At 39.7% G+C, this 12,537-nt stretch overlaps 1 protein-coding gene across 1 annotated transcript in view; it reads right to left on the reverse strand.

Annotated features, from left to right (window-relative positions):
• LOC124262895 (gamma-aminobutyric acid receptor alpha-like) overlaps window positions 1-10,358 on the reverse strand; it is a 125,230-nt gene extending 114,872 nt beyond the window's left edge. Inside the window, exon 1 of the mRNA XM_046697489.1 lies at window positions 10,102-10,358. The gene's annotated coding sequence lies outside the window, so the exon portion shown is untranslated. The remainder of the gene's footprint in view (window positions 1-10,101) is intronic.
• Between the last annotated feature and the right edge of the window lie 2,179 nt (window positions 10,359-12,537).

Consider the following 12,537-nt stretch of genomic DNA (forward strand, 5'->3'; position numbering starts at 1 on the left):
TCAAATTATTCTGAGACATGGATAGATTGTCAGCTCGACTTCATTTATAGGTCTATATTTATAATATATTGAAAGTTGAGAAGGGAAATTGAGAAGGGAACATTTGCGCTTGGTTTGATTAACGAGCTGATACGACTGTGAACCCAGACTCTGATGCCATGACTCATCCAGAATTGGTTTTAACAACCGCTCGGATTATATCACCTGAATGCTGCGCTACGGTGCTCTTACGTGTAAAGGGCGGTGGGGTAGCCTAATGGTTAAAGCGTTGGCTCGTCACGCCAAAGACCCGGGTTCGAATCCCCACATGGGTACAATGTGTGAAGCCCATTTCTGGTGTCCCCGGCGTGATGTTGCTGGAATATTGCTAAACGCGGCGTAAAACCAAACTCACTCAGTCAGTCTTACGTGTAACCTTTCCGAATTACCAGTATCACTCAGCTTCAGAATCAACAGGTAAAATCTATAGGTAGCATAGCTATCAAATGAAAGAAAAATACCCTTGCCCAAAGCATACAGCAAAGAAAGTATCCCGCATGTACTGGTGATATTTCCTCAGGCATCGATAGAATAATAGAATAGTCAAAACTTCAATAATCAATAAAAACGACAAAACCCTCAACAATTCTGACTATTACATGAATATATGTTTGTTTGACTCCGCATTCAGCAGTATTACGCGCTCTGTAAACAATCGAGTCTGGACCTGACAATCCAGTGATTGATACTATGAAGTGCGAGTAAAGGGCATGTGTTTATAAATCATTATCAAACAGTGCGAAATCTCTAGATCTACCTAATGCAGCGTCCATTGTACCATTGCAAATCTATCGTAAGCATGTGATTATGAATCATTTAAATAAAAATCAATACAATTCCAGGTGAGCGTAACCTGTCCCAGCGGTGGACCCATCAAACAAACACTTGCAAAGCCAAGTGAACGGTTCACCTAAATGCAAGGAAAGAAATGGTACAAGTCAAAATAGGGAATCGCATTTTAAACATTCCAATTCAAAACCAGTCATATGTAAATAACACATCTGAAAACCAAATGATCACGTATGATTCTTCTTTCTTATTCATGAAGAACGATAATTCCATAAGAAACTCATCTGTTGAAAGTCAACGTTGCTAATGTGGCGCTCTTGCAACCGACAGCTGCGCTTTATCATTTACTGTGGGGTTTCTTTAACTAACGACATCGTTAGGGACGTTAATCCCAACTGTTAATGTTTGATTGAACGAAAACCTGTTTGATTAATAGGGTTTAAGGGCATTACACACATAGCTCCTTTATCAATGGTTAAAAGTGATTAAACACAGACCCTTCTACATTGCACATGCACAGTTATTTAGGCATTTTCGGTGTGGAACAGAATGACCTGGGTAGTAAAGTCAACGTATACCCAAACCAGCCAAGCGTGTACAGTCATGTTGCATACATTGAAAGGTAGTGGAGGAGAAGAACTAGCTGCAGTATTGGACGTAAATGACGGCAACAATTAGGGTCTTACATGGTTTCAGAAATGCCCATGATGCTGACAAATCTGGAAACAAAATCGCGGTGAGTCAGGATTCGAACCCACTATCACAGTTTCCTGGTTTGATTAACGAGCTGATACGACTGTGAACCCAGACTCTGATGCCATGACTCATCCAGAATTGGTTTTAACAACCGCTCGGATTATATCACCTGCATTGCTGCGCTACGGTGCTCTTACGTGTAAGGGGCGGTCGGGTAGCCTAATGGTTAAAGCGTTGGTTCGTTACGCCGAAGACCCGGGTTCGAATCCCGACATTGGTACAATGTGTGAAGCCCATTTCTGGTGTCCCCTGCCGTGATGTTGCTGGAATATTGCTAACAGCGGCGTAAAACCAAACTCAGTCAGTCAGTCTTACGTGTAACCTTTCCGAATTACCAGTATCACATATTAGTGCTCACTCAGCTTCAGAATCAACAGGTAAAATCTATAGGTAGCATAGATATCAAATGAAAGAAAAATACCTGTGCCCAAAGCATACAGCAAAGAAAGTATCCCGCATGTAGTGGTAATATTTCCTCAGGCATCGATAGAATAATAGAATAGTCAAAACTTCAATGATCATAATAAACACGACAAAACCCTCAACAATTCTGACTATTACATGAGTATATGTTTGTTTGACTCCGCATTCAGCAGTGTTACAGCTGTACGACGCGCTCTGTAAACAATCGAGTCTGAATCAGATAATCCTGTGATTGATACTATGAAGTGCGAGTAAAGGGCATGTGTTTATAAATCATTATCAAACAGTGCGAAATCTCTAGATCTACCTAATGCAGCGTCCATTGTACCATTGCAAATTTGTCGTAAGCATGTGATTATGAATCATTATCATACAATTCCAGGTGAGCGTAACTTGTCCCAACGGTGGGGCCCGTCAAACAAACACTTGCAAAGCCAAGTGAACGGTTCACCTAAATGCAAGAAGACAAATGGTACAAGTCAAAATAGGGAATCGCATTTTAAACTTTCCAATTCAAAACCAGTCATATGTAAATAACACATCTGAAAACCAAATGATCACGTATGATTCTTCTTTCTTATTCATGACGAACGATAATTCCATAAGAAACTCATCTGTTGAAAGTCAACGTTGCTAATGTGGCGCTCTTGCAACCGACAGCTGCACTTTATCATTTAGTTTGGGTTTTTTTAACTAACGACATCGTTAGGGACGTTAATCCCAACTGTTAATGTTTGATTGAACGAAAACCTGTTTGATTAATAGGGTTTAAGGGCATTACACACATAGCTCCTTTATCAATGGTTAAAAGTGATTAAACACAGACCCTTCTACATTGCACATGCACAGTTATTTAGGCATTTTCGGTGTGGAACAGAATGACCTGGGTAGTAAAGTCAACGTATACCCAAACCAGCCAAGCGTGTACAGTCATGTTACATACATTGAAAGGTAGTGGAGGAGAAGAACTAGCTGCAGTACTGGACGTAAATGACAGCTACAATTAGGGTCTTACATGGTTTCAGAAATGCCCATGATGCTGACAAATCTGGAAACAAAATCGCGGTGAGTCAGGATTCGAACCCACTATCGCAGTTTTCTCGCGTACCAAAGGGACGCAACTCTTCACAGCGGATTACGGGGCCTTGAGAACTATCCAGGAAGGAAGGTTTGTGTGTCTGGTGTCTTCGAACACAGGAGTCAGGGAGGTTGAACATACATCGTTCTGGTTTGTATGACGGCACATGCATATGATCACAATTGACTTCAGACGACATGTCTCAGGCCTGGGTCAATAAACTTACCTAGCTGTTCCCAAAGGTTTCATACGTACTCTGTAGTTAACGCATTTGTCACTTGTCACGTTGTTGTCGGTCAACAAAAGATTCAGTCTGTGTCACAGATTGTCTGCTCTTGCTGTTATTTTCATGCTGGCAACCGCATCGGTCTGCTCAGCTTCTCTCATGTCACAGACATGGATATATGACTCAACGTTGTCAGTTTCAGCATTGAGAACATATTCAGTTCATCCAACACTATTGAATGAATTTCGGGTAATTACGAGTTCGACACACGTGTCATTGAATATGTCTGTAGGAAAGGAGTCTTTGAGATTTAATTAGTATCAAGACAGCATTCCATTACTTTTGTTTCAGATTAAAACAAAGATACCAATCTGTTCGTTCTCAGATCCAAAAATCTCGAGTTTGACTTTTTGTCTTTCCTTCTACTATACATATGTGTGGTTGTCCAAAACGTGTTTTCTCACATACAAAATGCAGAATATAGATTCGCTATGGTAAAGTCACTCACTGCAGAGCTGTAGTTGTTGAAGATGCTGAGAAACACATATCTTTCATACACCAACTAATATATCACCAAAAGAGGGTAGCCTAGTGGTTGAGTCATGTTTACAAATAAATTAGTTTAGTTTTAAGCCGCCTTTGGTAAAATGTCTTTAATATCTCCTGGAACACCTAAATTAGGCGTCACAATTGCTCAGTGTTGGCAACTGAACCCGATTCTAAGTGTAATGAGTGGAGGCTTTAACCACTAAGCCAGCCCATAGCTTCTGCAATTTTTAGAATTGAAACTTCCATGGATTTCGTGAAGTATCTAATACACTTTCATCACGGATCTATTAATCGTTCTCTTTCCGCAACAACATCTCCATGAAGTGACATTTGTTGGATTAAGGAAAGAGTTCTGTGGCGTTTTGGCACCGGGATTACCATCTGTATATCGATCTAGCCAGACTACTGGATCCCGTGGTGGCATGGACGTGTTGCATGAACAACACTCTGTCCACACTGTTTCACATCCAGCTTTGGTCTCTCGGATCATGTAAATGCCTCGTTCGTCTTTCCTATAATGAAAGATCGCTGTTCTCGGATGGAAATCCCTAGGAAGTGTATATTTGGATGGATACTTAATTGATATTTAGATATACAGAAGAGAAAAGAGTACCACATATATCAACAGTGACGGTAATTATAAAGTATTTTCCTCCACTAATGGGGTTTCGTGTTCCAGTCGGATCACGCCAAGCGGTCGTTTGTCTAACTAAAAGATTTTTTAAAAGCAGCAAGACATTCTGTTTAGGCTATCGCTAATTGGCAGCAGTGAATACTGACACAATGTGCTCTGACGATCTTCTGAAGATCTGTAAGCTCATTCAAGACCTTTATGATGTCTGACAGATTAAAGTTACTGGAGTTACATAGCCAAACACATGAAACATGTTTATGACGGATGACAGATTGGTAAAGAGCTTAACTAAACGTATGAAACGCATTTATGAGAGATTATAGATTAGTGTAGGGCACAACCAAATACACGAAACATATTTTAGGGCACCGACAAATTAATGTTATTTTAAAAGCAAAATCGGAACAGCTTTATGAGCAATGACAGCTTAGTGTGGAGCAAAGCCCAAAACATGGAACACATTTATGAGGGCTGACAGATAGTGACGACAGAATAGCCCTGGGGTGATCTGATACACATGTACGTTTGGTGTGTAGACTTATATCCGAATTATATAGTTGAATCACTTCACCTAGTCTTGAGGCGTTAGGGTAGCCTAGTGGTTAGAGCGTCCGCTGACCACGCCGAAGGCCCGGGTTCGATCCACCACATGAGTAATGTGTGAAGCAGATTTCTGGAGTCTCTTGCCGTGATATTGCCGGAATATTGCTGAAAGGGGCGTCAACACCCGGCTCATTCACACATCTCTACACACCTCCACAGACAGGCATGGTGGTATAAGGACATGGCGCATGTCCTCGAGTGTTTTCTTCCCGAACTCTTCCGTGTCTTTAAAACAACCCCATTCACTAGCGAGTCCGGGACAACTGATGGAGAAGACTCCTTTCACTCCAGGAATGGTTCTCAAGGTGATTAAACACAGACCCGTTTACATACTTGCACAGGATACATGCGACGTGCAAATTAGTTCAGCGATTTTTGATCGAGATTAGAATGGTCTGGGCGTTGAAAGGAACCTTAGTCTGTCAGTCTGGGATGTACCTACTAATTTTTGTTCACTTAGACATCTTAAATCGATATGTAATTGATCAGAAAGACTAGACTCGGATCGTATTTACAAAGCAGTAATTGGTGAAATCGACCGGAGAAGGTAACGCTCAGAGTGATAGATAGTTGGAGCAATTTCCACAGACTACTAAACTGTGTCTCCAGAGAAACGATGTATCACACTCATGTTGGCGGGCTTGGGATTAAAAACGGCATTCACGTTAGATGTTTATCAGAACATACTTAGATGCATGGGTGTTTGTGCTACCATGTTATCATGTCAGCACACATGGACATTCTGGTAATGGCAAATAGTCTTGATTTATTTATTGTCAAATGATTCAACGTACATCTAAGCAGAATAGGAAGACGCATCTATATTTTCTTGGAGGTTTTTCTTTATATTGAACTCAAAAGAAGTTAAAGGACAGATGATTCTTTCATATTGCTATAGTTAATCTATCACTTGTAGTGTTGTAAACTTTGAAATCTGTTATATACTCCCCATCAAAGGTTTAGACTCATTAGTGTAAATGTAGCCATTTACTTCAGTCAACTGTTCTAAAATAAATTTTGAAAAATGTCACATACTGTTTAAAGGTACTGTTTACACATGAACGGGTGTATTGTAAAACAAATTTGTAACTTTGAAAATATTATTGTCATGAGTTCAATAAATGATGAAAATTGACGAATTCGTAACAAAACTTTACACCAAAACGCAGCTGTTCACATGCACGATATTTGCACATGCTTTACAGCAATTTGATGCATGATCCTCGTGAAATTCATCTGCATAAGGTTTGCAGTTGGTTCCCCAAAGTTAGTGGAGAAAATCATCTTCGATGTAACCATACATATATACATAACATATAGTGAGTGCTTTAAGTGAGTCTAAACTTTTGATGGGTAGTATATTATACATTGGCTGATTTGGTAGCTTATCTCGGCTGACTTCTTATGGACCCGTGAAGATCCGGGTTAGAATTGATCTTCAGCAACCCACGCTTGTCGTAAGAGACTAACGGGATCGGTGAGCAAGGTGAGTTGCGTAGATCGATGCTTATGACGCCAATCAATGGATCATTTGATTCGTACTCTATTATTTGCAGACCGCCGTCATAAAGCTGGAATATTGCTGAGTGCAGCGTTAAACAGTAAACAAACAAAATAACTTTCTATGGCAATTCTAATGCATAATCATGACGCGAACGTAGAATCGTGGCTCCGACATCCTTTCTTGTATCGTTTTCACAGTAAATTGTGTAATGTATAAGGATGCACATCAATCGACTGTAGTTTCGACGGTATCGTGACACATGGTGATGATGCTAGTGTTCGCGAAAACTGTATCCAGAGTGGAATATGTCCTAAACAAATACAACGGCCAATCACTACTTCACCTGAAAACAACACCGGAACCTATTGCTCAATTCAAATTAAGGACTTGCATCTGGCATCATTTTGTCACTGGTGCGTCAAATTTGGAAATGTCCTCGAAAAGGCCACCATGAAAGTTTTTGAAAGCTTTTTGAGGCCCGGAATGCTGCAACCTCAATAAGTTAATTTATTTGCAGTTGATTCGAAAACTCATTGTGAGCACTGAGGGTTTTTTGTCGTATAATTACCACTAGTACATGCGCCTTGAGCATGTACTAGTTCCGTGGATATGTGCGCTATATATATATCATATATATTGTTGTATTTCATTGATTCACATATTATTTCCTGAATTGAGACACAACCACCTTGGTACCAGTTTTCTTTTGTTCCACTCTCGCTTCATTAAACTCATTTCAAAGATACAATCAAAAATTAGATATAACCTGATGATCCGGGTTATAATTGGCCTTCAGTAACCCATGCTTGTCGTAAGCGGCGACAGACGGGAACGGGTGGTCAGTCTCGCTAACTTGGTTGACCACACCCCAATTACGTATATCGATGCTCATGATGTTGATCACTGGATTGCCTGGTCCAGACTCGATTATTTACGGATCGCCACCATATAGCCCAAATAATGCTGAGTGTGGCGTTAAACAACAAACAAACAAATATATTAGTTATATACCACTGCGTGAAGAATTGACATTAAACACTATGCAGGAAAACACTTCAATGATCCATTCAAATAATTTCCAAAGTTCTTTAAATGTTACACACGGAATCTGTCATTTTGGTATTCTCTGGTACTGACGATATATATTCATTATTTTCAAGTTATACTGAAATAACAATTACGTCGGCGCGAAATTAAACAATACGTACGAAATGAAATTCCTAGAGACACATTAGTTCTCCCTCCCCTAATCAAGTGACTGTATTGAAGAATATATCAAAGTACTGTTACTTTGGTACTCTGGAGGAGTAATTGACAATGGCAATTATGTTAACATCCTTGATACTATCTGGCTTAGTACAGACGCGTGATTCATACTCAGACTAAACATTCAAGGTATCAGGTTACACAAGACATATATCATTGTTATTGAATCAGGAACAAGATATGTATCACGTACCATCAGCAATGGCTGTCCGGCTGTGCTTCAGCGTTAATATTTGTATATTATATGAGCGCAAAATTAGACTACTTCAACTGATATATATACTTATGTATTTTACACATATCAAAGCTAAAGGGTTTTTTTAAATGATACCATTCAGAAAGCAATGTAGTGGTAATCTTGCTGAGCGATACTCCGGCTCTTTGTGTATGTATGACCAGCGTGGTAATAGCCGTTGTTGTAGTTGTATAGTAGTTAGCAGCAATAGCATTACTGGTAGTGGTAGTGAGTGAGTGAGTTAAAATTTATAGTCACATCGGCAATATTTCAGCCATATCGTGACTAAAACAGTTAATATGATAACAATAGAAAATATAATGTAAAATATAAAAATGTCGACAAAAGACAGTAAAACACTAGAACATCACAATTTGGGGTATTAAAACTAGCATTTAACTTAAGAAATATGTGACTATTAGGGACAATACAAAATAAAAATGGACTGTAGATCGCCAACAACTGAAGCTAGATCACCATACTACAGGGACTTACAGTACATTTGCTACCTGCATGGACCCTAACTGGATTTACACCATTCCTTCAGCCGCTGGCGATTGTAGGAAAATTTAGCCATGATTTAAAACCACAAGGATACTACTTTTAAAAAAACTTGTAAATTTAAATTTCTTTTGAATGTGTCGGGACTTACGTACCCTATCAGGGTGGTAGTGGTAGTAGTAGTTAGTAAGTAAGTAAGTAAGTAAGTAAGTATAGCAATAGTAGTAAGAGTAGCCGTCTTGGTCACAGTAGTCGCAGTCGTAGTCATTGTAGTTGAAGTTATTGCAACAGCAGGAGTAGAAGAAGTAGTCACAGTTGCAGTAGCACAATATTACGTTATAAGAAGATGGTCGCAAGGACCTACGGTATAGATGATGAACGAATGTCCAGTTGAAAGGCCATTTTTTACAAACATTTATAACCCTATTGATCGTCTTATATCAGCATGCATTCCTGGAGGTATTGTTACGCTGTGAACACTTTACTTTACCTCTGGACCGTGAACACCACAACAGATTTAATCTGGTCATGAGTGAGTGAGTGAGTTTAGTTTTACGCCGCACTCAGCATTATTCCAGCTTTATGGCGGCGGTCTGTAAATAATCGAGTCTGGACCAGACAATCCAGTGATCAACAGCATGAGCATCGATCTACGCAATATGGGATACGATGACATGTGTCAACCAAGTCAGCGAGTCTGTCGCGTTTGTAACGATGTTTGTAACGATGTTTGTAACGATGTTTGTAAGGAAAACGTGCCACGTTGGAGGAAGAATACATTTCCCTCGCATCATTAATTCTGTATTTGCAAATACACTCTCCAATATACCGGTCCTCTCAAGGATACCCCAAAACTTAATTTATCAAGGTTGTTTCATTGAAACATTTTGGGTAAATTTGCATCTCAATTTCATACAAAGCTTATCGTTACGTACTGTACACTTAGATCCGCGAAGATCTGGGTTAGAATTGACCTTCAGTAACCCATGCTTGTCGTAAGAGGCGACTAACGGGATGGGGTGGTCAGCTGGCTGACTTGGTTGACACATGTCATCGGTTCCCAGATCGATGCTCATGCTGTTGATCACCGGATTGTCTGGTCCAGACTCTATTATTTACAGACCGCCACCATATAGCTGGGATATTGCTGAGTGCGTAAAACTAAACTCACTCACTCACTGCTTTATATTTACGTACTAAGATAATTGTATTTTCACAGTATGCTGTATTCTTTCCGCTCCTACACGACTCGTTTGTCATTTGATGTTCGCGGAATCCGCACTCGATGGGTTTTGAATTTCAGGTCCCCTGTAGGAAACTGTTTCTATGTAATTTTACAAAACAAAATCAGTAAACAATACACCATATCCTTTACCACAAAAACAAATAAAAATTGGTTCTTTGCGACAAACGCTATAATTTCAAACTAATGTAATTATGTGTCGCAATATCGAACCACTCTTTCAAGAACATCGAAAATTATAAATGGTGTACTTACGTGTTGAAGGATTCCTGCTTTACTCTGACGAAAGACAGAAAAGGATTGACATTTCCAACAATGTTATTGCTCGATATGTGTTCAGCTGTTATTTTTATGCTCACCAGACTGTGTTGAAAGCACCAATTGCAAGGGCACATCTATTGATTATATCAACATAACAGGGTGTGTGCTCCATGTTAGAATCAAGGATACAATTATCTATAAGAAATCGAAAACTGAAACAATTTACATGTCTGTTTGTTCTTCACATTGTAATATTTACATATTTGTTCTATTTTCTAAATGTTACACAGAAATGCCCTAACGTATACAAGCCTTCGGCGATTGAACGCAGCTGTTTGAAGGTCTCGATGAAAGCTCGTTGTAACAGCGGTTGCAGAAACCGTTTTCAGCCAGTCTCTGTGTGGTATCGCCGTGCAGATGAACCTTTCCATAGCACAGCATAGCATAGAATAACACAGTATAGCATAACATAGTATAGTATAGCATACCATGCCATACCATACCATACCATAGGGTAGCATAGCATATCATACCATACCATACCGTAGCGTCGTATACCATACCATACCATACCATGCCATAGCGTAGCATAGCATACCATACCATAGCGTAGGGTAGCGTAGCGTAACAGCATTGTATGGCACAGCACAGCACAGCACAGCACAGCATAACATGGTGTAGCAGAGCGCAGCATAGCAAAAAGATATCTTTCTTAAAGACAAATTGATCATACCATTCCGTCACTAACACATGGAATAACAGCATACTGGAGTTGGTACGGTCCAGTCATCCAGTCGGAGTTGTACAGTCACACCGTACACCCAACTTGCAACACAAACAGTGGGTGTCTGTCTAAGTGGCATTGGAAAATGAACCGAATATTGATTACGCTTTAGTGGTGTTGATGATAAACAATAAATGATAACATGTTCATTTCTCTCAGTACTAATAGTAAATTCACAAACGCTTTTTATGCTGTGGCACTGAGAACATATTTATTATTAGTTTATTACAGATAAGAATTCGTGGCCTGAACTGTTTAGGACTTAAAAGAAGAGTGAGTTTTGTTTAAAGCCGCTTTTAGCAATATTCCAGCAATATCACGGTGGGGGGATACCATAAATGGGCTTCACACATTGCACCCATGAGGGAATCGATCCCGGGTGTTCGGTGTGACGAGCGGACGCTTTAACCACTGAGCTACCCCACTGCCCCTTAAAAGTATAAATGCAGTATCGGTAGGAGAGTGATGTCCAACCAGGCGAATTCGTTGGAAGTCGTTGGTGCACATATATTTAACTTGACTAACACAAATATTCTGCCAGTGTTTAAATGTTGACAAAGTCTGAGTCGACCAGTCAAGGCTGATGGGGAAATGGTTTCACAACATTATATCCGGGAAGATGAACACGGGAAGCCACAGCAATGACCCTGCAAACGGGGTGATATTGTATTGTGAGCTGGGTGTGTTTGTAGGCGTTTTTCAGCTGTAAACCTCATCAACGTCCTCTGCCTCCGGGACCATTCCTCCATCATTGTCTGTGCTGCTGTGTTTGGAGCCTGGCTAAAAGCGACGTTGAACACGACGTCCGTAAACACAGCATCTGTTTGTTGCTGATGGCGTTGTCGTAACGGAATGGGGGAGATTTGACAAAATGGTATTATGGAAACATTCCGGATGTTCGTGGTCATTGTGGAGGTGTTAATAGAGTTTATCTGCTCCCGGCAGCTTGACTTGATGACATTTGGGAGAATCGCAATGGATCATTGTCAATATGCTGAATCTCCGTATCGAGCCAGAAAGAGGTGGAATTCTAATGGTTTCAAGAAAATGTGAAGTGCAATTAGAAAATGGCAAATAAAGCCATCCTTTTGGGATTGAAAATGTGTATATTCAAATATGTGATAAATCGGACTAGTTACAGAAATTCACAACATCAATATTGAGTTTGTTCAAAATTCGATAAAACTATCAATTCAATAAATGATTTTTCAACAAAACGCAGATGACCAAACACTTCAGTGCCCCTGTGTGATCATGATTCCATTCCTTGAGAATAAAGTATCGTCAGATTTATTGTCCACAATTCACATAACACATCCACGACAAAACTGTTTACCTCACACACATTCATGGGATGAACACACGCGCTCCTTAACTGATGTCATGATACCATATGACGTCATTGCTTTAACCCTTTAACTCTTGTCTTGTCTCCATCTCTGAGATAACTACGGATTCGCTATAGGACTAAACTAATACAGATGGGAAGCAAAACAGTAAATTTCCACATTTTGATTCTTCTCGGAAATTCATTTTCACTTAAGAATGCAATAAATCTCATTTTGTTTTACAATAGTCTGCATGTATAATGTAATATAAATTTGAATATATAATGAATTAGATTTTAACTTGTGGTTATGAGTAAT

The sequence above is a fragment of the Haliotis rubra genome, unplaced genomic scaffold (genome assembly GCF_003918875.1).
Source record: "Haliotis rubra isolate DU_JTF1 unplaced genomic scaffold, ASM391887v1 Scf86, whole genome shotgun sequence".
In the NCBI taxonomy this organism is placed as follows: domain Eukaryota; kingdom Metazoa; phylum Mollusca; class Gastropoda; order Lepetellida; family Haliotidae; genus Haliotis; species Haliotis rubra.